Here is a 22156-nt window from a genome sequence, read left to right as displayed (position 1 = left end):
CATGGAATTCTCCAGGCAAGAATACTGGAGTGGGTAGCCATTCCCTTCTCCGGGGATCTTCCCAACCCAGGGGTCTCCTGCATTGCAGGCAGATTCTTTACCATCTGAGCCATGTCATACGTATGTGACGTATACATATAAATATATATGTAAAATATATTATTTTCCCTCACTCACAAAACTATAAATACCATCATGACGGGTCTTTGTTTTGTTCCTTGATACAGCTCCAGCATGAAGAAGAGCATCTTATGTGTAGCTAAACAAATCTCTTGACTGAGGGTAAGAATGGATGGATGGACCCCCATCTAGGTGTATCCAGTGTGGTCGTAGCCCTCTGCACTGTTTTGGCAGTGAGCAAGCAAGATGAGCTTTTCATCAGTTTGCACTTCTCAGCTTTAGCTCTTATCAAATATTGATAGGTGTGATCCTGAGAGTGGGTCTACCTGACTAATGTCTTTTTAACCTCAAGAGGCATCTTCTCCAGGGAGGTCCTGGACTCCTGTGATGTCATTACCACCTGGATCTCTTTGTTTTCTTTGGACAATCTTCCCTTAAAAGCATCCTCTTCGGGGGATGAGGGTGAGGAACAGAAGTTAATTATTGATGCTGTTCAAAAACGTTCTGATTTCTGTGAAAACCACTGTCTATTTTTCAGGAGAGTTTTGTACCAAGGGACAGCAGCGCTGCTTCCCCATTGTGGAAGGAACAGCTCAGGTCCAAAACCGCCCTTTGAAAGCAGCACTGACCCAATAATCAGTGTATAACTATTGGACTGGCCCAATGCCATTCTGTTGGTTAACTGGAACATGGAAATATTGGGCTTCCCTGGTGACTCAGTTGGTAAAGAATCTGCCTGCAGTGCAGGAGACCTGGGTTCAGTCCCTGGGTTGGGAAGATCCCCTGGAGGAGGGCATGGCAACCCACTCCAATATTCTTTCCTGGAGAATCCATGGACAGAGGAGCCTATCAGGCTATAGTCCATGGGGTCACAAGAGTCCGGACATGACTGAGTGACTAAATAACCACATGGAAATAAACACTCCTAGAAAACTCTGTTGTTATTAAGTCAGTAAGTTGTGTCCAACTCTTTTGCAACCCCAAGGACTACAGCCCACCAGGCTTCTCTGTCCATGGGATTTCCCAGGCAAGAATACCGGAGTGGGTTGCCATTTCCTTCTCCAGAGGATCTTCCCAACCGACTTTACCACTGAGCCACCTAGGAAGCCCCTTAGAGAAATGGAGGTGTGTAAAGTTTTCTCTTCCATTTTCACCTTTTCTTTAAAGGTGGTAACAGCAGGCCCCTGTGAAGCCCCCTCCCGCACGGTTCCAGAAGCACAGTGCTTCTCAGAGGATCCGAAGGCTGGACCAAGCAAAGGCTCTTTCAAGTCCCTGCCAAGCAAACCCTCTGCCTTAAATCATTGTCATCAATAATCCAAATAGGACCTTGTTTCTGAACAGGGCGTCGATTGAACCAGATCCACCTTCACCCTTGACCTTGAGGATGAAAGGAGGCATGTGACTCACTACATCTGCAGCAGAGCAACAAATGTGAGTGGTTAGATCATGACCCTGAGAGTCCAGCTGGCTCTGGTGGTTTGCGTGCTTGGGCGAGTTATTTAGACTCTGTGCCCGTAAAATGGGGGAGAAACAGCCCAGAGTGCACTGAGGGACTGTGAGGCGTGTCAGTGGGTGAACATATGCCAGTCCCCAGCATCTCACAGAACTCACGAGAGAGCGTTGACTCGGGAGGAGCAGGGCCTGGAGGTATGCGGCCCCTGGCTGACCACTTGGGGACCCAGGGCGTGGTATTTAAGTATGCCTCAGCTTCTTCACCTGTAAATGAGGACAACTGTATTACTCAAACCAGAGTTGTTCCAAGGATTAATCTGAAAAATGTGCTTATAACTTGATAAACTTTGGGATGGGTGCTTTGGGATGCTGCTGTTTACCGCTGCCTTCATCATCTTTCCCACCTGGGAACACCCCTCCGACCGCCCACCCCCACTCTCCCGCACATCTTCAGAACTGTCCTCAGGTAACAGAGCCTGAGGGATGCATGAGGGGAATGCCCATCCCTTCCCTAATATATAGGTGAGAGCCGTTTTAAGTGGGAGCCTGTGGGGAGGAACCTTGAAACGGGAAGAGAGGTAGGACTGGAGTCAGAAGCCCTGACTCTCAATGTTATCGCTTCCATTCACCAGCTGTGTGTCCGCCACCAACCTGCAACCCTCTCTGTGCCTCCCTGTCCTTCCCCATAGAACCAGCTTCCGTGTTGACCAGTGAGGGGGTGCTTATCTGAATACGAATAGGAAGGCTGAAGAAGGGAAGGCAAGGTTCCGAGACAGACAGTAACAAGGCCGAGGAGGCCAGCAGAGTGTGGGAGAGTCCAGACCAGGTCCTGCGGTGTTGGGGGTCGGTGTGTGGGGGGTGCTGCTGCCTGGAGGGGAGGCGCCTCCGGAGGCCTCAAGTCACAGCCCAGGATGGGGTACAGAGGCCAGCTGATGGACACCGCCAGGCATCGCTGCGCCATTCCCTTCAGGGAATTCATCTTGTGCCCGGAGCTGTGGGGAAGGAGTAGAGGGTTTCCTTCCGGGCACCCTGGGCGCAGAGCTCCAAAGACAGGAGGGCACTCCCTGGGCAGGACCTTGTCGAGCATCCTGAAGAAAGAGACGAAACTGTGGATCCTCCCTCCTCCCAGCCATTGATTCATTCACCCAGTTCAACTCCAAGGTAATTGCCCCAAGACAATGAAAATGTGCTGCTGCCCCGGAGCAGCTGCTGAAATGCCTCAGCCTCCCACGCCACAGGCCTTGCTGGCTGCCCCTCAAAATCACATTCCTGGCAGGTCCAGGAATCCAGAAAAATCCTCCAGAACCAGCAGGGCCTCAGTCTTCTCCAGTTACCAGCAGGTGGAAGGTGGAGCCGCTCCTGATGGAAATGGTTTGGCAGACCGCCTGAGTTCAAGGACGTTTCCCTCTCAGCCGGCAAGGCTGCTATGCTGACTGTTCTTCCCTTGGAGACCTGGTTCTCACGAGGTCAAAGCTCCTGCCCCCAGGGTCTACCAGCCAGGACACTGAGAACCCTCAGAGCCCTCTCCTCCCCACTGCACTGAGATTCCCAGTTTCCCTTCAGGCACAGAGTTTCCTGGAGCCTTGTGATCTCCTTTTATCCTCCTGAAAATGTCAGGGGTTTCCCTGGTGGTCCAGTAGGTAAGAATCTGCCTGCCAATGCAGGAGATTCAAGTTCAATCCCTGATCTGGGAAGACCCCATATGCTACAGGGCAGTTAAGCCCATGCGCGGCAACTACTGAAGCCACAAGCTCTAGAGCTCCTGCTCCACAACAAGAGAAGCCACCACACTGCCACTAGAGAGTAGCCAACCAGAGAACCAGAGAAAGCCTGCATGCAGCAACGAAGACCCAGTGCAGCCGAAACTGAAGAAAGAAATGAGTTTGTTTTTAATTAAAAAAAAAAAAAAAAAACAACCACCACAAAATGTACTGTCAGCCAGCACAGAGGATGAGATAGTTGGATGGCATCACTGACTCAATGGACATGAGTTTGAGCTAACTCCAAGAGGTGGTGAGGGACATGGAAGCCTGGCATGCTGCAGTCCATGGGGTCACAAAGAGTCAGACATGACTGAGGAACTGAACAACAAGGACGGTCAGCCAGGAGACATGTGCGTTTGGCTCTAGATTTTTACCTGAAAATTATGGAATTGAAATATGAATGCTAATTACAAGTGCCACTGCCCTTGTGAATGAATTGGGGGGTGACTGGTGGTTCATTTCTTTGCCCCCGTCAGTCATCATGGGAGAGAATGCTTTGTCCAGGCTCCATGATATTGATTCTTTGTTTTTTCATTTATTTTTATTAGTTGGAGGCTAATTACTTTACAATATTGTAGTGGTTTTTGTCATACATTGACATGAATCAGCCATGGATTTACAAGTGATATTGATTCTTATTTACAGTCTTTAGCCAGGAGGATGGTCGAGTCCCATCCGTCTGCATTACTAGATGGGCCAGCTCTTTCCTTGTCTTTTTAGAGTATCAGGGACCAGGTTCACAGGAATTCTGAATTGGGCTAGGCACTGTGGTGATGCATGGAGAATTCTTAATAACCTCTATTTTTAAAAAAAAACCCTGCCACGGTGCCTACAACCTATGTATCTCCTTACTGTAAAATGCATGGACCACATGAACCAATGCTCTGGCACCTCCTCCAGTTCCTTGGTCCCTGCTGCTGCTCCCCCATCCCCGGGCCCCCATACCCTACAGCTCTCTGAGGGTGGCTGTCTTGGGCTCTGCTGGGGGTGGTGCTGCAAGTGCTGGGGGAGGTGATGCTCTTGCATCCCAGCAGCATCCGCACAGGAACAATGGAGAGAGAATCCCCGGAGCCCTGTTCCCTGCACGTCCCCAGCAGGCTTGGCCCTGTGGCTATGATTGGATACCAGCATCAGCTTCCTTCTCCTCCCTGCCTCACTGCCCATGGGATTACTCCCAGGAAGGCAGCACGTGCCTCAGTCTTGTTTCAGGTGTGCTCCCAGGAGATGCACACTAACTAGCTAGCCTGGCCCAGGACAGGCAGGATGGGCTGAGTCGGGTGGGGCTGGGGAGTGAAGAGCCCTGGGAGCCGCAATCCCTCTGCAGCCTGGCCTCACTCACTCCCCGCATCCACTCCTCACTCAAGCTCAGTCAGTGCCTGCATTCCCCGTGGCCTGGCCCCCTGACCCCCACCACCCCACATAGGCTCTGGAAGAAGCATCTCAGCATGTCTGCTTGTGTCTGGGGTGTCCCTCTCTCTGCCTCTCCCCAAACAGTCCCCCCGCCTCCTCTAGAATATCAGGCCCTGGGACACTCCCTTCCTGGAACCCAGCTCACACGGGCACAAGGGACCAAGAACTTCACACCCGATGCCGCGCTGAGGCTAGCTGTACTTGCTTCACTTCTCCAATGAAATCTTCAGGTTCTGAAGAGCTAGAGACCAAGGCAAATGTTTTTTATTTGGTTTTGTTCAGTTTTTGTTATCTTGTATCTCATGCTATGTACATACACAGTCCTGGTGAGGCCTATAGTAGGTACATAATCACTCAACATTTCAGCAAGTGTGGATTAAATGTCCACTGTGTTCTAGTTTCTCAGAATATATTTCTCCCAGCTCAAATGCTAATCTGGGCGGGCTTCCCTGGTGGCTCATTGGTAAAGAATCTGCTTTGTAATGCAGGGGACACGGGGTCAATCCCTGGTCTGGGAAGATCCCATATGCCAAGGAGCAACTAAACCACAACTATGGAGCCTGTGCTGTAGAGCCTGAGACCCACAAATGCTGACGCCCGTGCCCGCTACGGCCTGTGCTCCCAAAGAAGGGAAGTCACCACAATGAGAAGCCCGTGCATGGCAACTAGAGAGTAGCTCTCACAGCAGTGTTAAGACTCAGAACAGCCAAAAATAATACATAGATATGATTACTGTAAAACGCTAGTGTGGCAGAGTTAACAGAAGCACATAACTAATCACTCGGTACATTACAAAGTGTCTGCAGATACGCAGGAGGGAGAGCAAGGGAGACTGCAGGACTGCCCGGGTGGGAAGCAGGGAAGCTGCCATTCTAAATAGTTTCCAGGGAAAGCAGTGTTGAAAGAGGTTTGGGCTGAGCCACGCCTTGCAGGAAACGAAGGAGCAGGCTCAACAGGAATCTGGAGGAAGACTCACAGGGGAAGGAGCAGAAAGGGCCAGACCCTGAGATGGGGACGTGCCTGATGCGTTAAAGGGACAGCCGGCCGCTGGGCCTGGAAGAGGCAGGGACAGCAGCAGTGGGTGGCTGAGACACAACACGTGACCCTCGGTCCACCGTGGGGACGTGGGCTTTGGTTGTGAGCAAGACGAGGGTGTGAGGTTTGCTCAGACAAGTGATGCCATCGGGTGACAGTCCCATTTTAACAGGACCCCTCAGGCTACCGTGCTGACAGTGACCTCCGTGTGGACAAGGGGAGGCAGGGGCACAGTGATGAGGGGACTGGCGACCCCGCGGTGGGGATGACGGTGGTTTGCCTGGATATGGTTTGAAGGATTTTCTGTTTTATTGGATGCAGGGTGTGTTCACTCCCGTGCCTTGGTTAACATGGAGTCCGTCAGGTTTTCCGCTGGAAAGATGTCACTTTTCCCTTTAGTAATTAATAAGGTATTTGTGGGGAGATATTTTTAGATTATGTAAATCTCTGCCTCAAACTTTCACCACTTCCTTAAGCTTTCATGGATGATCCTCGCCTGAATAAATCATTACTATGAGTGTTGGCAAATGGTGATTTTTCTAAACCTGTCATTCATTTTGCATCGATGAGTCAGCACTTGATGGTGAGGAGGGCTCTTCCTCGTCCCGAGATCATTTACTTATGTGAGTGTGGACTCACACCTTCCTGTTTCACTCACTGAGTTATAATCTGTTAATGTCATTATATATCTTGATGATCAAAATATCCCAGATTTGGCCAGTGGGAGCCACCGAAGTTTGGCCCCTGTGTCATTCTGACATTTCTCCACCATTCTCTGAGCGCTTTCTTACTTCTAGGCTCTGGCGACATCGCCTGAGTCTGTGTGCTGGGGGCTTTGTTATGGCTCCACTCTTTCTCAGATGTGCCCAGGGGATTGTTTACGGTGCTGGAGGCCAGGGGGGTGGGGGAGGCCAGTTCTTCTATGACAGGTGTTCTTTCTTCTCTCGTGATTCACCTGACTTCCTGCCCTTCCTGCTGCTGGTTCCAGCAGCGAAGTTCCCACCCAGAAAGCCCCTGCCGCCCCGGGTGGAAGAAGTTCAGGCAGCAGCATGACACAGCACAAGCCTCTGCTCTGGGTCAGGCTGAGCCACTGGTGTTCTGGAGAGGAAGTGTGTTCATTGTGGCTCCTGTGTCTGCCCCCTCAGGCCCCTTTCTAGACTGCCTTTACTCCCTGGGCATCCTGCAACCAATCGCTTTACCTGGCGACACCCATCCCCTAGCCCAAGTTTCCCTTGTGCCCGTACTTCTGTCCTGTAACCCATCCAAGTGTCCCTGCTCACCCGGGACTGTGGCCCTGACCGCCCGCCTCTCCAGTTCTCAGGATGTGGTGGAGCCTGATTCATGGCGGCGTAGGTGGGGAGGCCTAACAATTCAGGTTTCTTTCTCCCCTGCAGCCCTAACTGCTTCCTCCTGCAGCCTTTCTTCCCCTGGGACCCCTGGATACCTGCCCTGGTTTGATGGTCAGCCCAGGCTCTGACTCCGGTCCCGTTTCCTGGAATGGCTTACATACCACATCCTGTTCTTGGCAATTATAAAATCTAAGGTGACTGCATTTCTCCAAACTTCCTCAAATGTCTCCCTCATCAGTTATTCCTTGATGGTCATCCTTAAGCTCTGAGCAATCACTGACCTCGCTGTCGGCTCACTCTGCAGCTATGCTCTTGTGGGGAAAAAAAAAAAAAAACCTGCTTTTTACAAGCTCCACAAATGTTTCCTGATTTCATCAACGAATAGGCGCACGATCTCTGGCACACTTTTGCTATGTCTGGAACTCCAATTCTTTGAAAATTTGTTCTGATGGTCATGCCAAATTTATTTTCCAGAACACTCAATTAGTTCAACAATGTCTATCAACCATTCCTTAACCATCGCGTGTTGGCAGATTTCTGTATTATCATCTTCAGCAAATAGTTTACAAATTAGACGATCCCAGAGGAGAGACCTGGGCACCTCTTCATCGGTGGCAGGTAAAGGTAACATCGGGGTGGTGTCATGTACAGATAGACCTTGATAAACTCAGGATAATAATGCTGGTAAACAGAAAGGGAGAGCCCCATATAACTCCTGGTCTCTGCACTCACCAACTGCCGAGCCTTGCTCGGTCATAAAAGCACCTTCCTACAGCCACAAAGTCAAATGCACATTTCAGAGAGAAACAGGGCTGGGTGTTAAGAGCAGTGAAATTGACAGTCAAAATGTTACACCCTTTAAGGTAAACAGGTTCTAAGTGGAGACCTGGCCTCTGGAGGCCAGTTGCTGCAGGAAATCTTATTCACAGTGAACAATACCTAACAGACAATAAAAAGAAGGAAGAAACCGGGAAGGGGGTGGAGTGGACATGGTTTCCTCTGTGCCTTTCAGCCAGGAGAGGCTCATTTTCTCTCTTGTGATGACTGCCTTGCGGTAAATCTGCTTAGTGCTAAGGAAGCCCTCAAATGACACAGCAGGTTTGCGAGCAAGTGGGTGACAGCAAATCAAACATTAGGATGATGGGTAGCCTCTGGACAGGTGCTTACGTGGCTGTTATTCAGTCTCTTGGGCGGGAGGTGGGGCGTGGGAGGAGGGGGGTGGTGCTGCACTTATGCCTTTAGGGGAGGGCTCAGCCAGGGAGGGGACACAGGATGGCCAGTCACCTTTCATCGGGCTGATTAGACGGGGACCTCGAGGGGGAATGGCCAGTCAGTGAAGACTTCAGAAACTGTTGGAGCCATTCAGGGCCAATGCCAAGTGACTACTGTTATCTGAACCTTTTCCTCCTGCTCTGTCATTACCTCCTCCCTGAGGGACAAGCTTGCGAGGCCCAGAGCCTGGTTGAAAAAAGGTTTACAAATATTTTTTTAATTTTTTTGGTTGCAGCATGCAGGATGTTAATTCCTCAACCAGGGATCAAATCTGTAGCCCCTGCACTGGAAACACAGGGTCTTAACCCCCGGACTGACAGGAAAGTCCCCTCAATTTTTTTTTAATGAAAAAAATGTTGGTCACTGACACCCTTTTCACCTTTCAAAGAGGGGTGGGGCCAGGGACTCAGGGGCCAGTCTGGCATCTGATAACCTGCCGGCAGCAGCATCGAACCACCCTACCATCCGTCTTCCTACCCAGCCCCCACCCCAACCACCACCCTCCACCCAGGAGTTGCTGCCAAAGCCCCCTGGTTCTGCAGTTTGTTCACAGGCCGAGTCCAACTGTGACAAACTGCCAGGTGGAGGTGGGGAGTGTCGATGGTTTCCCTAACGGTGGGAGCAGGCGTCCTTCCTGACAAACCGCCCAACCCTGACCTCTCCTCTGTGGGACGAAGATGAATATAGCTACTTCATATGGTAGTCGTGAACACAGAAACCCTGAATGCTCGTGAATGCAGGTGTCAGGCGAGTGTATGGTCCTCGGTTCTTTGTCTCGTCACAACAAAGATTTGGAGTGACAGACGTTAAAGCCCCCTTGGCAGGTCACAGCTCTCGGAGGACAGACCGTGTTATAGCTCTCAGGTCTCGAATGGACCGTGTTATAGCTCTTAAGTAAATCGGTGTTACCACTCAGTGTTACAGCTTTATTTTATTTAGATAATAGCAGGAGAATCCATCTTCGAGGCGTGAGGGCACGTCGACCCAAAGACGTGAAGAGAAGAGCGCCCCATTGTGCAGGAGAGAGAGAGAGAGAAGAGGGCTTTGGCTCCTCTTTTTATATGTTTCTCTGTCCCTGGGCCTGTCTTATGTAAATTGGGCCAGCCAGGAGTGCTGTTTGTTTTACCTGTGGTCCTCACTCCGGGCCTCGGACCTTCCTTTGTTCTATTTTCGCGGGCTTTTCCCTTCCAGGTCTTTTAGCCACCGCCATTCTGGACTCCTTTTCCCTATTCTAACTACCTAACACAGGTAAACGCTCAATAAATGCTTACTGTTAGCAGTGGCTGTGGCAGGGGTTGATCCTCACTCAGGTGGAAATCAGTCATCCTAGTGTACCTCTGACCCCTGGGGAATTAAGTCAAATACAGTAAGTTCCCGAGAGATGAATGAGTTCTCCGTTCCAAGAGCATATTTTTAAGTCCAACAAAGTTAGCCCCAGGCACCCAACTAACACAATTGGGCGTATAGTACTGGATTGTAACAGGTTTGTGACACTTTTCACACAAATAATAACATAAAAAAACACAAAAACAAACACAAGGAAAACATTTTTAATCTTCCAGTGCAGTACCTCGAAAAGTACAGCCCCAAGTACAACAGCTGGCACACAGGCATGGAGGGAACAGGCAAGAAGAGTTACTGACTGGCAGAGGGAGCCGAGGGGGGAGATGGCAGAGCTGAAGGGTCGTCAGCAATGGGAGACGGAGGGCGAGTTGCCATTTCTCTCACGTCTGATGTGGATGGCACAGGTTCTGATTCTGTGCTGGATTCAGTTCTATCTGCTCTTTTGAAAAAATGATCCAGTGATGGCTGGGTACATCCTGGGCTTGAAATAAAGGTACTCTGCTCTATCCAGTACTGTACAGTAGAGCTCATGGAAGCGCAACCACGTAGAGGATGCACATGGGTGACAATGGGTGCCAGACACGGCAACTAACTTAACATGACTGGACATGTGGACACATTTGCCATCTTGGAAAGTTTACTACTTGAACGTTTGTATATAGGGGACCTACTGTATGGGAAATTCACTGATACTCAAGCTACTTACGGAGAAAGCAATGGCACCCCACTCCAGTACTCCTGCCTGGAAAATCCCATGGACGGAGGAGCCTGGTAGGCTGCAGTCCATGGGGTCGTACAGAGTCGGACACGACTGAGAGACTTCACTTTCACTTTTCACTTTCATGCATTGGAGAAGGAAATGGCAACCCACTCCAGTATTCTTGCCTGGAGAATCCCAGGGACAGGGGAGCCTGATGGGCTGCTGTCTATGGGGTCACAGAATTGGACATGACTGAAGCGACTTAGCAGCAGCAAGCTACTTAGTAAGCATTGTCTTCTATTCTCAAGGGTAAAGGCTAAGAGCTATGGTTTTTCCAGTAGCCATGGAGTTGTACCATAAAGAAGGCTGAGTGCTGAAGAACAGATGCTTTCGAATTGTGAGGCTGGAGAAGACACTGGAGAGTCCCTTGGACTACAAGGAGATCAAACCAGCCAATCCTAAATGAAATCAACCATGAACATTCATTAAAAGGACTGATGCTGTAGCAGAAACTCCAATACTTTGGCCACCTGATGCAAATAACTGACTCATTGGAAAAGACCCTGGTGCTGGGAAAGATTGAAGGTGGGAGGAGAAGGGGATGACAGAGGACCTTGAGATGGTTGGATGGCATTGCCAACTCAATGGACATGAGTTTGAGCAAACTCCGGGAGATGGTGAAGGACAGGGAAGCCTGGCATGCTGCAGTCCGTGGTCGCAAAGAGTCGGACACAACTTAGCTAATGAACAACAACAAGGGCTAAGAAGACATTTTCCCTACAGAAAAATATTGTGATCTTTCCAAAGAGAAAAATCTATGGTTCCTCTTCTGCCAGCCCCAGAGTTTTTGTCAAAATTCTGCCTCACTGAACCCATGTACAATGGGGAGACCTCAGAGACTGGAGAGATCAGGCATATCACCTGTGGATGTGTTACCATTAGGAGATTAAAGGAGACTCTTTTAACAAGAGAATTTTCAGCAAACATTGAAACAATACTCAGAGTACTGAGTTGAATTTATTCAAGAATATTAGTTTTCTTTGAAAAAAAAAAAAAGAATATTAGTTTTCTTTGAATGCCACCCTTGGTGCATGGCAGAGAATCGGATCTCATTTTAAGACAGCTTATGATTTTCCTGGGGGAGCTAGAATGCAGAGTAAGTCCCTTGAAATGGGAACACTGCCCAGACGAAAGGCCAGTGATAGCACCACGTGTAAGTAACCTAAGTGCCCAGCGACAGATAAACGGATAAAGATGTGGTACATATGTACAATGGAATACTACTCAGCCACAAAATAGAATGAACTAATGCCATGTGCAACATGGATGGACCTGGAGATTATCAGACTAAGTGAAGTAAGTCAGACAAAGATAAATATAATATGATATTGTTTACATGCAGAATCTAAAAAAAAAATTATACAAATGAACTTATTTACAAAATAGAAACAGACTCACAGATTTAGAGAACAAACAGTTACAGAGGGATAGATTGGGAGTTTGAGATTGATATGTATACACTGCTATATTTAAAACAGATAACCAACAAGGACTTACTGTACAGCGCAGGGAACTCTGCTCAGTACTCTGTAATAGCCTAAATGGTAAAATAATTGGAAAAAGAATAGATACAAGTATATGTATAACTGAATCACTTTGCTCTACACCTGAAAGTAACATAACATTGCTCATCCAATACTATATTCCAATATAAACTTAAATTAAAAATTAGAAACACACACAGACACACGCACATAATGACGGCTAGTCCTGCCGTGTCCTGTCCTCTCCACTAAAGTCAAAAAGAACCTCGAGTTTGTCCATAAGGAAGGCAGGGCTGGGGTTTCCCAGGCGGTGCTAGTGGTAAAGAACCCACCTGCCTATGCAAGAGATAAAGAGACACAGGTTCGATCCCTGGGTCAGGAAGATCTGCAGGAGAAAGGCATGCAATGCACTCCAGTATTCTTGCCTGGATAATCCCATGGACAGAAGAGTCTGGAGGATTACAATTCACAGTGTCTCAAAAAGTCAGACATGACGGAAGCAACTTAGCACGCACACACACAAGGCAGGGCCGAGAGTCAACAGACGTTGTGATTTGTCTCTGCAACAACTGGGAAGCACGTTTCAGAACATTACATATCCTTTTCATTTTAAAGTTCCACAATGAGTGAAACTACACAATACATTGATTTTTGGTGGTAGTGGTTTTTTATTTTTATTTTTTTTTTTTGGTTTTTTTTTTTTTTTTTTTACTTTCAAATAAGATTGTTTTTCTAATTTAGAGAGCACATTTCTAACCCATGTTTTATAAGTAGATGGTTTCTGAAAACTCAGCTCAAATGTCTTCAGCTTCTAATGGATTTTCACTGTCCTTTGACCATTTCTATGACAGAGTGCTCCGAAAATTTATAATGTATTTTATTTTTAAAATTTTCTATTGAAATACAATTGCTTTTATAGTGTTACGTTAGTTTCTGCTGGACAAAGAAGTGAATCAGCCACACCCATACATATATCCCTCCTCCCTGGTGGGCCTACCCCCCGCCCCCAGCCCCCGTCCCACCCCTCAGGTCATCACAGAGCACTGAGCTGAGCTCCCTGTGCTTACAGCAGCTTCCCACTAGCACCTGTTTTACACATGGTAGTGTATGTGTATGTCAATCCTAATCTCCCAGTTTGTCCCACCCTCCCCTTCCCTGCTGTGTCCACATATCCATTCTCCATGACTGCATCTCTATTCCCGCCTTGGAAAGAGGTTCACCTGTTTCATTTTTCTAGATTTCACATATATGTTTTAACATACAATATTTGTTTTTTTCTTTCTGACTTACTTCACTCTGTATGACAGACTCTAGGTCCATTTACATCTCTACAAATGAACCTGTTTCATTTTAGTGGCTGAGTAATATTCCATCGTATACATACACTGTATCCTCTTTTTCTATTCATCTGTTGTTGGACATTTAGGTTGTCTCCATGTCCTGGCTATTGTACATAGTGCTGCAATGAATATAGGGATACATGTGTCCTTTTGAATTGTGGTTTTCTCAGGGTATATGCCCAGGAGTGGGATTACTGGGTCATACAGTAGTTCTGGGCTTCCCAGGTGGTAGAGTAAAGAATCGCCTGCCAGTGCAGGAGATGCAAGAGATGTAGGTTCAATCCCTGGATTGGGAAGATCCCCTGGAGTAGAAGATGGCAACCCGCTCCAGTACTCTTGCCTGGAAAAGTCTATGGACAGAGGAGCCTGGTGGGCTACAGTCCATGGGGTCACAAAAAGTCAGACACGACTGAGCAGACACCCGCCCCCAACACACACACCCCACACACAGTAGTTCTAGGTTTAGTTTCTTAAGTAACCTCCATACTGTTCTCCTCAGTGGCTCCATCAATTTACATTCCCACCAACACTGTAAGAGGGTTCCCTTTTCTCCACACTCTTTCCAGCATTTATTGTTTGTAAATTGTTTGATGATGGTCATTCTGACTGGTATGAGGTGATACTTCATTGTAGTTTTGATTTGCATTTTTCTAATAATTAGTGGTGTTGAGCATCTTTTCATGTGCCTCTTGGTCGCCTGTATGTCCTCCTTGGAGAGATGTTTATTTAGGTCATCTGCCCATTTTTTGATTGGGTTGTTTGTTTTTTTGTATATATTGAGCTCCATGAGCTGCTTGTATGTTTTGGAGATTAATCCTTTGTCTGATGCTTAATTTGCAAATTTTTTCTCCCATTCTGAGGATTATATAAAAGAATGAAATTAGAACACCACGTAACACTATACACAAAAATAAACTCAAAATTGATTAAAGACCTAAATGTAAGACAAGGCACAAACTCTTACAGGAAAACATAGGAAAAAAACACTCTTTGACATAAACCACAGCAAGATCTTTTTGACCCACCTCCTAGGGTAGTGAAAATAAAAACAAAAATCAGCAAAGGAAACCATTAACAAGACAAACAATACATTCTTCAAACATATGAAGGTACTTGATAAAACTACAAACTAAAATGTCAAGAGAAGAATTAACACAAAATTCAGGATAGTGATGATTTGGGTGGGTGAGGAAGGAAGGGGATAAGATGGGAGAACAGAACACAAGCAAGTTATAAATAACAGTTTGGCAGTGCGTTCACAGGTGTCCCAAGAAATTAAGAGGAGAACATATCTTAACTGAATTCTATTAACATTAACTATGTCTTATGAATTCCTAATTTACAGAGAATTATTACGAAGTATTTTTTTTCCATTTTCTTAAAATGACTGCCTTCCAGACTTATAGAATAACTGTTAAGAAACAGATTCTTTATAAAAGAGAAGATTCTAATTCTGAAAAATAGCTAACTGGGATGTATAGTTTCATCTTGCTTGACTTATGAATGCTGGTATTGATCTCTAAATGGAATTTTCAAACCAGTGACTTTTGTAAAAATATGATGGAAAGAACTAGGACATAAAGAGCAGGAGGGGGAGAAAGGAAAGATGATGGACAGAACAAACTCGAACAATAACTTTAACGGGCTCTATCATTCCCTATAAATCAACAAATCACTTTCCCACTTTCCCCGGCTGCAGTAGAATCTGGAACCATTCTGCTCATTTTGGAGCTGGTTATAATAGCTCGGACTGGTGCCATGTTATGCATTTGGAAGAATGATTGCATTATAAACCCCATTCCAAGCTTCCCACTGTTCCAACAAGGGCAACAGTGAAGAATGTTTGAGCCATTTTAAAATGTGAAAATATAGCTCCCATATCACTGAGGCTTCCCCACTCAAACATTCCCCCAAATAAGTCTCAGTCACCTGCCTAATTGAGTTCTGAAGTTAGGTAAGAAATAATCATTCCTTTTAAAAAATTTTTATTTATTTATTTTTGGCTGAGCTGGGTCTCCACTGCTGGGCTTTTTTCTCCAGTTTCGGTGTTCAGGCTTCCCATTATAGTGGCTTCTCTTGTTGCAGAGTACGGGCTCTACCGTGCACAGGCTTCAGTAGTTGTAGCATGTGGTTTCAATAGCTGAAGGGCTCCCAGGTTCTAGAGCTCAGGCTCAACAGTGTGGTGCACGGGCTTAGCTGCTCTGCGCCATGTGGGATATTCCTGGACCAGGGATTGAACCCATGTCTCTGCACTGACAAGTGATTCTTTACCACTGAGCCACCAGGGAAGCCCAGAATCATTTCTTCTGGTAGTAATTTGTAATGTAGTACCTTGTAGAATGATGCATTCATGAAATTGGGGCCCTATGGAAACTCCAGCTTAGCACCTAGCAGAAAATAATCAACTTCGACAGAACAGGCTTTGGGGCTTCTGTTTCCAGAGGTGGGATTGATAAGATATCCTGAAGGACCCTCCTCACTAAAAACTGAGTGAAAAGTGAAAGTGTTAGTTGCTTAGTTGTGTCTGACTTTTGGGGGCCCTGTGAAGGGTAGCTCGCCAGGCTCCTCTGTCCATGGGATTCTCCAGGCAAGAATACTGGAGTGGGTTGCCATTCTCTTTTTCAGAGGATTTTCCTGACCTAGGAATTCGCAAAGAGTTGGACACGACTGAGCGACTTCATTTTCACTTTCACTCCCACATTGCAGGCAGATTGTTTACCGTTTGATCCACCAGGGAAGCTGGTGTCATTTTAAAGGCGAGTAAACAAATAACCTGGCAGAAAAAGAGATTAAGAAGAGGTGGCAAGAATATACAGAACTGTACAAAAAAGGTCTTAATGATCTGGATGGTGTGATCACTCACCTAGAGCCAGACATCCTGGAGTGTGAAGTCAAGTGGACCTTAGGAAGCATCACTACAAACAAAGCTAGTGGAGGTGATGGAATTCCAGCTGAGCTATTTCAAACCCTAAAAGATGACGCTGTTAAAGTACTGCATTCAACATGCCAGCAAATTTGGAAAACTCAGCAGTGGTCACAGGACTGGAAATGGTCAGTTTTCATTCCAATCCCAAAGAAGGGCAATACCAAAAAATGTTCAAACGACCACACAATTGCTCTTATTTCACATGCTAGCAAGGTAATGCTCAAAATCCTTCAAGATAGTCTTCAACAGTATGTGAACCACGAACTTCCAGATGTACAAGCTGAATTTAGAAAGGGCAGAGGAACAAGAAATCAAATTGCCAACATCTATTGGATCATATAAAAAGCAAGAGAATTAAAAAAAAATCTACTTCTGCTTCATTGATTATGCTAAAACCTTTGACTGTGTGGATCACAACAAACTGGAAAATTCTTCAAGAGATGGGAATACCAGACCACCTTACCTGCCTACTGAGAAACCTGTATGCAGGTCAAGAAGCAATAGTGAGAACCAGAAATGGACAATGGACTGATTCAAAACTGGGAAAGGTGTATGTCAAGGCTATATGTTGTCACCCTGTTTATTTAACTTATATGCAGAGTACGTCATGCAAAATGCTGGGCTGGATGAAACACAGGCTGGAATCAAGGCTGCCAGGACAAATATCAACCTCAGATATGCAGATGATACCACTCTAATGGTAGAAAGTGAAGAGAAACTAAAGAGCCTCTTGATGAAAGTGAAAGAGCAGAATGAAAAAGCTGGCTTAAAACTCATCATTCAAAGAATGAAAATCATAGCATCAAGTCCCATCACTTCACAGCAAATAGATGGGAAATAATGGAAATAATGACAGACTTTATTTTCTTGGCTCCAAAATCACTGCAGATGATGACTGCAGCCATGAAATTAAAAGACGCTTGCTCCTTGGAAGGAAAGCTATGACAAACCTAGACAGCATGTTAAAAAGTTGAGACATTACTTTGCTGACAAAGGTCTATCTAGTCAAATCTATGGTTTTTACAGTAGTCATGTAGAGATGTGAAAGTTGGACCATAAAGAAGGCTGAACACGAAAGAATTGAAACTTTTAAACTGTGGTGCTGGGGAGGACTCTTGGACAGCAAGGACTCAATGAACATAAGTTTGAGTAAACTCCAGGAGATGCTGATGGACAGGAAGGCCTGGTGTGCTGCAATCCATGGAGTCACAAAGAGTCGGTCACGACTGAGCGACTGAACTGAACTGGCAACAAGGAAATCAAACTAGCCAATCCTAAAGGAAATCAACTCCAAAAATTCATTGGAAGGGCTGATGCTGAAGCTCCAATACTTTGGCCACCTGATGTGAAGAGCCGATTCATTGGAAAAGGTCCTGATGCTGGGAAAGATAGAGGGCAGGAGGAGAAGGGTACAACAGAGGATGAGAGAATTGGATGGCGTCACCGACTCAACGGACATGAATTTGAGCAAACTCTGGGAGATGGCGAAGGGCAGGAAAGTCTGGAGTGCCGCAGTCCGTGGGGTCACAGAGAGTCAGACATGACTGAGTGACTGAACAACAGCTTCTGCCCTTGAGAATTCATACCCACAAGCCAGCAGTCTAAATCCACCCTACCCGGGCAGTACAGAAAACTCAGGTTGAAATTTTAATTTAAAATGGTTCAGGATTGGTGTCTCTGAGGAGCAAGGGCTAGTCCTCTCCTGAGGAACTCAGCTTCCAATCCAGCCTGGGAGAATTTCTGCACAGATAACTTTCCCAGACTGTCAGGCAACATTCATAAAACTCTCAAGGAAAGAAGATGTCATAGGTGAAATTTACCAGAAACAACACAAAACAGAAAGGAATCCCCAAATGCTTCAGGAATTGAAAATAACTGGCCTAGAACAACTCACTTAATATGTTTAAAGTGAATATAATAAAATCAACAAACTGCTTTTGTAGCAGTTTAGACACAGCTGATATACAGAGAAAAAAGCGGATGGCAGATAAACCCAAAGACGTAAATAACATCTGGAGAGAAGAAGGATGGGAAATGTGAAAGAGACTTTAAGGGACCAGGAGGATAGAGTTAGAAGCTTTAACCTGTGCATAATTTGTTTGCCACAGGGAGATAATAGGGTGTGGAAGAGTCACTGTTCAAACAGAATGTTTCAGAGCTGTTGAAAGACGTCCACCGTTAGATGCAATAAGTCCCGTGAATTCCAACTGAGATAAATGTTTGAAAAAATCACAGGAAAACCAAAGAAAAATAGGAGATCCTATAAGCAGCCAAAGAAAAAAAATACAGGTCACTTACAAAAGAACTACAATTAGACTTGTGCTGATGTCAAAACAGAGATGGCTGAGAGCCGGGGGAGCCTACCTGACTGTTATCAGCAGAGAGAGCTTCCACCTGAACTTGAACTTCATAAACGGGATCATGCTGTATCTCTCCTGCTTGCCCTTTTCTTGACTTTCTGCACGAAGCCAGTGCTTGATGTGCTTACAATGGTGGTATTTCACCATCCTTCAGTCCTTCTCTGCACACATACCAACCCCCAAAACTAAGCGTAAATGTCCGGCTTGACCCCTCAGATACCTTTCCAATATATGTCACTTTTTACTTAAAATGACCAGGCAATCAAGATCATAATAAGAAGGAAAGGAAAGTTGACACGAGTCAGACATGTCCAGGCTATAGCATAACCCACATTGTTAAGTGAAGAATCTTAAGAAACTGGTAAACATTCAGGGGAGAAAGGTTCTACTTCATGTACTGGGTAGACTAGTAATCTAAAGATCAGAATCTAAATAATCACCTATAATTTGAAAAGACCCTGATGGATGGCACATTTTAGGGGGAAGTTCCTGCCAGGCAAGCAGCTTTTTAGCAGTTTGAGAAACTCTTGAAAAGCGGAGTTTATGTGTATAAAGTCTGACAGTATTGTCTGCACCATAGTATAGTAAAAAAACAGCGCAGTTAAATAACAGTAGCCTGGAAAATGTCAATGATACATTCACGCTATTAAAGATCAGCGCATCTCCTTACTTTTATTTAGGAGGCTAAAACTGGAGATTTTTAGCATTAATAAAAGAAGAATAGTAACCATAGAAACAGAGCATTTATCTTATTTCCATGGGAAGAAAAGCAGCTCTTTCTATGGGATGCCTTGAGGTGCTCTGTTAAGCGCTTCTTCTGAAGATCCCTCTCCTAAAGATCTCTCTGGACTATTTAAAGTAATGGGAATTCTCTAAAAATAATAGGCAAGCCATTTAGCAATAAGGGCAATTTTGATTAAAAGTTAAAATATTCTTACTATAAAGAAATGCAAAGTGCGATGGCAACAGACCAAACTATCCAACAGGGAAGGAGAAGAGCAAAGGACCAAATCAATGTTCAGATTGCAACTGCAATAAAAAGGAAAAACTGACAGATATTGAAAGCCTACTATTTCTTAAGTACTTGTTATACTTCATTGCATTTAATCCTCATGACAATCCTGTAAGAATATATACATATGTATTTTATCTTTTTCTAAACTGTTAGTCATCCAGTTCTCCCTTGGTACCTGCAGGGAGTTGGTTCTAGGATCCCTGTGGGTACCAAAATTAAAGGATGCTCAAGTCCTTTACATAAAAGGATGCAGCATTTGCATAACTTACACACAGCCTTCCGGTATACTTTAAATCATTTCTAGATTACTTATAAGGTCCAATGCAAATGCTATGTAAATATTTGTAAATACTATGTAACTAGTTGACAGAGCGCAGAAAATTTAAGCACATTTTTGACTATTTTATCTCCTTTCCCTCCTCTCTCAATATTTGATAACTTTACTGTTATTTTCCCCTTTCTTTTGGTTACCTTTGTAAATTAAATGCTACATCTGGACTTTTGTTTCCTGATTCATCAACTGGCAGCAGTGTATATTGATTCCTTACTTTGCAATATGAGGGTATTACTTCCTCTTTCCTTTCCTACAATTTTAAACTTCCACTTTTGATAGATCCTATTTTCTTGGGCTCCAAAATCACTGTGGACAGTGACTGCAGCCATGAAATTAAAAGATGCTTGCTCCTTGGAAGGAAAGCTATGACAAACATAGACAGCATATTAAAAAGCAGAGATGTCTGTTAATTGATAAATGTCTGTACAGTCAAAGCTATGGTTTTCCCAGCAGTCATGTATGGATGTGAAAGCTGGACCATAAAGAAGGCTGAGCACTGAAGAATTGATGCTTTCCAGTTGTGGTGCTGGAGAAGACTCGTTAGAGTCCCTTGGACTGCAAGGAGATCTTGCCAGTTAATCCTAAATGAAATCAACTCTGAAATTCACTGAAAGGACTGATGCTAAAGCTTCAGTACTTTGGCCACCTAATGTGAAGAGCTGAATCACTGGAAAAGACCCTCATGCTGGGAAAGATCAATGGCAAAAGGAGAAGGGGGTGACAGAGGATGAAATGGTTAGATAGAATCACTGACTTAATGGTCATGAATTTCAGCAAACTCTGGGAGATAGTGGAGGACAGATGGTCCATGGTGTCCTGAACACCATGTCAGACACAACTTAGTGACTGAACAATAACAATTTTACTGTCAAAGCTGATGTTATGTACATTTTGCTGATACATATTTATTTCGAGGTTTGCCCATAGACTGATTCTAATATTGGAAATCAATAAACAATATTTATCATGGTTGTCACATTATTTTTTATTCTAGGACCAAATTCCTTCTCCCTTGTTCAAAGATCACAGTGTCATTTGCCTTAAAAGAGAATCTACTAGCATCGTGTAAGGTCAAATGGTTTCCTTAATTTTATTCATTGTTTAAGATAAATGTTTGGTAGAATTCACTTGTGGTGCCATACAGACATAGAGTTTTGTTTGCGGGGAAGTTTTTAACTACAGATTTAATACCTTTAGTAATTACAGGACTACTCTGATTTTTTATTTCTTCTTAATACGAGTTTTGAAAAGTTGTCTTGTTATAGAAAATTGTCCATTTTCCCCTCAATTTTCATTTTTTGGCATAAATTCTTTTTATAATATTCTGGAATCCTAATTTCAATTTCTGAAATATCTTTAGTGATGTCTCCTTTTTCATTATAATAATGGCTAGTGTATTTTCTTAATCAGTCTTGCTAGTAGGTATTTATCAATTTAATCTTTTAAGAAGTGAAGTTGCTGGCTCCTTGGGTATAAATCTATTCTACTTTTATTGATATGCTAAACAGTTTTCCAAAGTGGTTTTTATCAAATTACACACCCACAAGCAGAATATGAGAGTTTTGCTTGGTTCACATCTTTGCCAAAATCCAGTATTGTCTGACCTTTTTATTACAGCTCTGCAGGTGGGTATCTTATTTGAATTTATATTTATCTGATAACTAATGACTTTAAGCACCTCTTCATATGCTTGTCATTTAGATATCTTTTTTTATGAAGTTCCTCTCTACATATTTTGTCCATTTCTCTATTATCTAAGAGTTGTTTTTTTTTTTTTTTTTAACATTTTTCATGTTTTACACATTCACATATGTGTCCTTTCCAGGTTATGTGTATTGCAAAATATCATCTCCCAACTTCTTAACTTGCCTTTCACTCTCTTAGTATTGTTGTTAGATCAACAGTTTCTTAACTTTGTGTAGCCCTATTTATCAATTATTATGTATTATTTACTTGTTTATTATTTATTTCTAAACACCAAGTTTAGTGCTTTTAAAGTCTTTCCCTACCTCAAAAAGCATGAAGATATTTTCCTGTAATTTATTATAGAATTTTATTGGTTTTTGTCTTTCTTATGGACATATATAATCCACCTAGAATTGATTTTGAGTATGATTTCTTTTTTTCACTTTGGATATTCTATTGGTCCAGAACCATTAACTGAAAGACCGTCTTTTTCTCACTGCACATCA

The 22156-nt window shown here is 44.5% G+C and overlaps 1 long non-coding RNA gene across 1 annotated transcript in view; it reads right to left on the bottom strand.

The window, feature by feature from the left end:
• The window catches only part of LOC136159241 (uncharacterized), a 114665-nt gene that overhangs the window by 15794 nt on the left and 76715 nt on the right, over positions 1 to 22156 (bottom strand). The window contains exon 2 of the long non-coding RNA XR_010661432.1: positions 1732 to 1836. This is a non-coding gene — a long non-coding RNA (uncharacterized lncRNA). The remainder of the gene's footprint in view (positions 1 to 1731; positions 1837 to 22156) is intronic.

The sequence above is a fragment of the Muntiacus reevesi genome, chromosome 2 (genome assembly GCF_963930625.1).
Source record: "Muntiacus reevesi chromosome 2, mMunRee1.1, whole genome shotgun sequence".
NCBI classification, from domain to species: Eukaryota; Metazoa; Chordata; class Mammalia; order Artiodactyla; family Cervidae; genus Muntiacus; species Muntiacus reevesi.
This window is presented reverse-complemented; position numbering and strand designations above follow the sequence as displayed.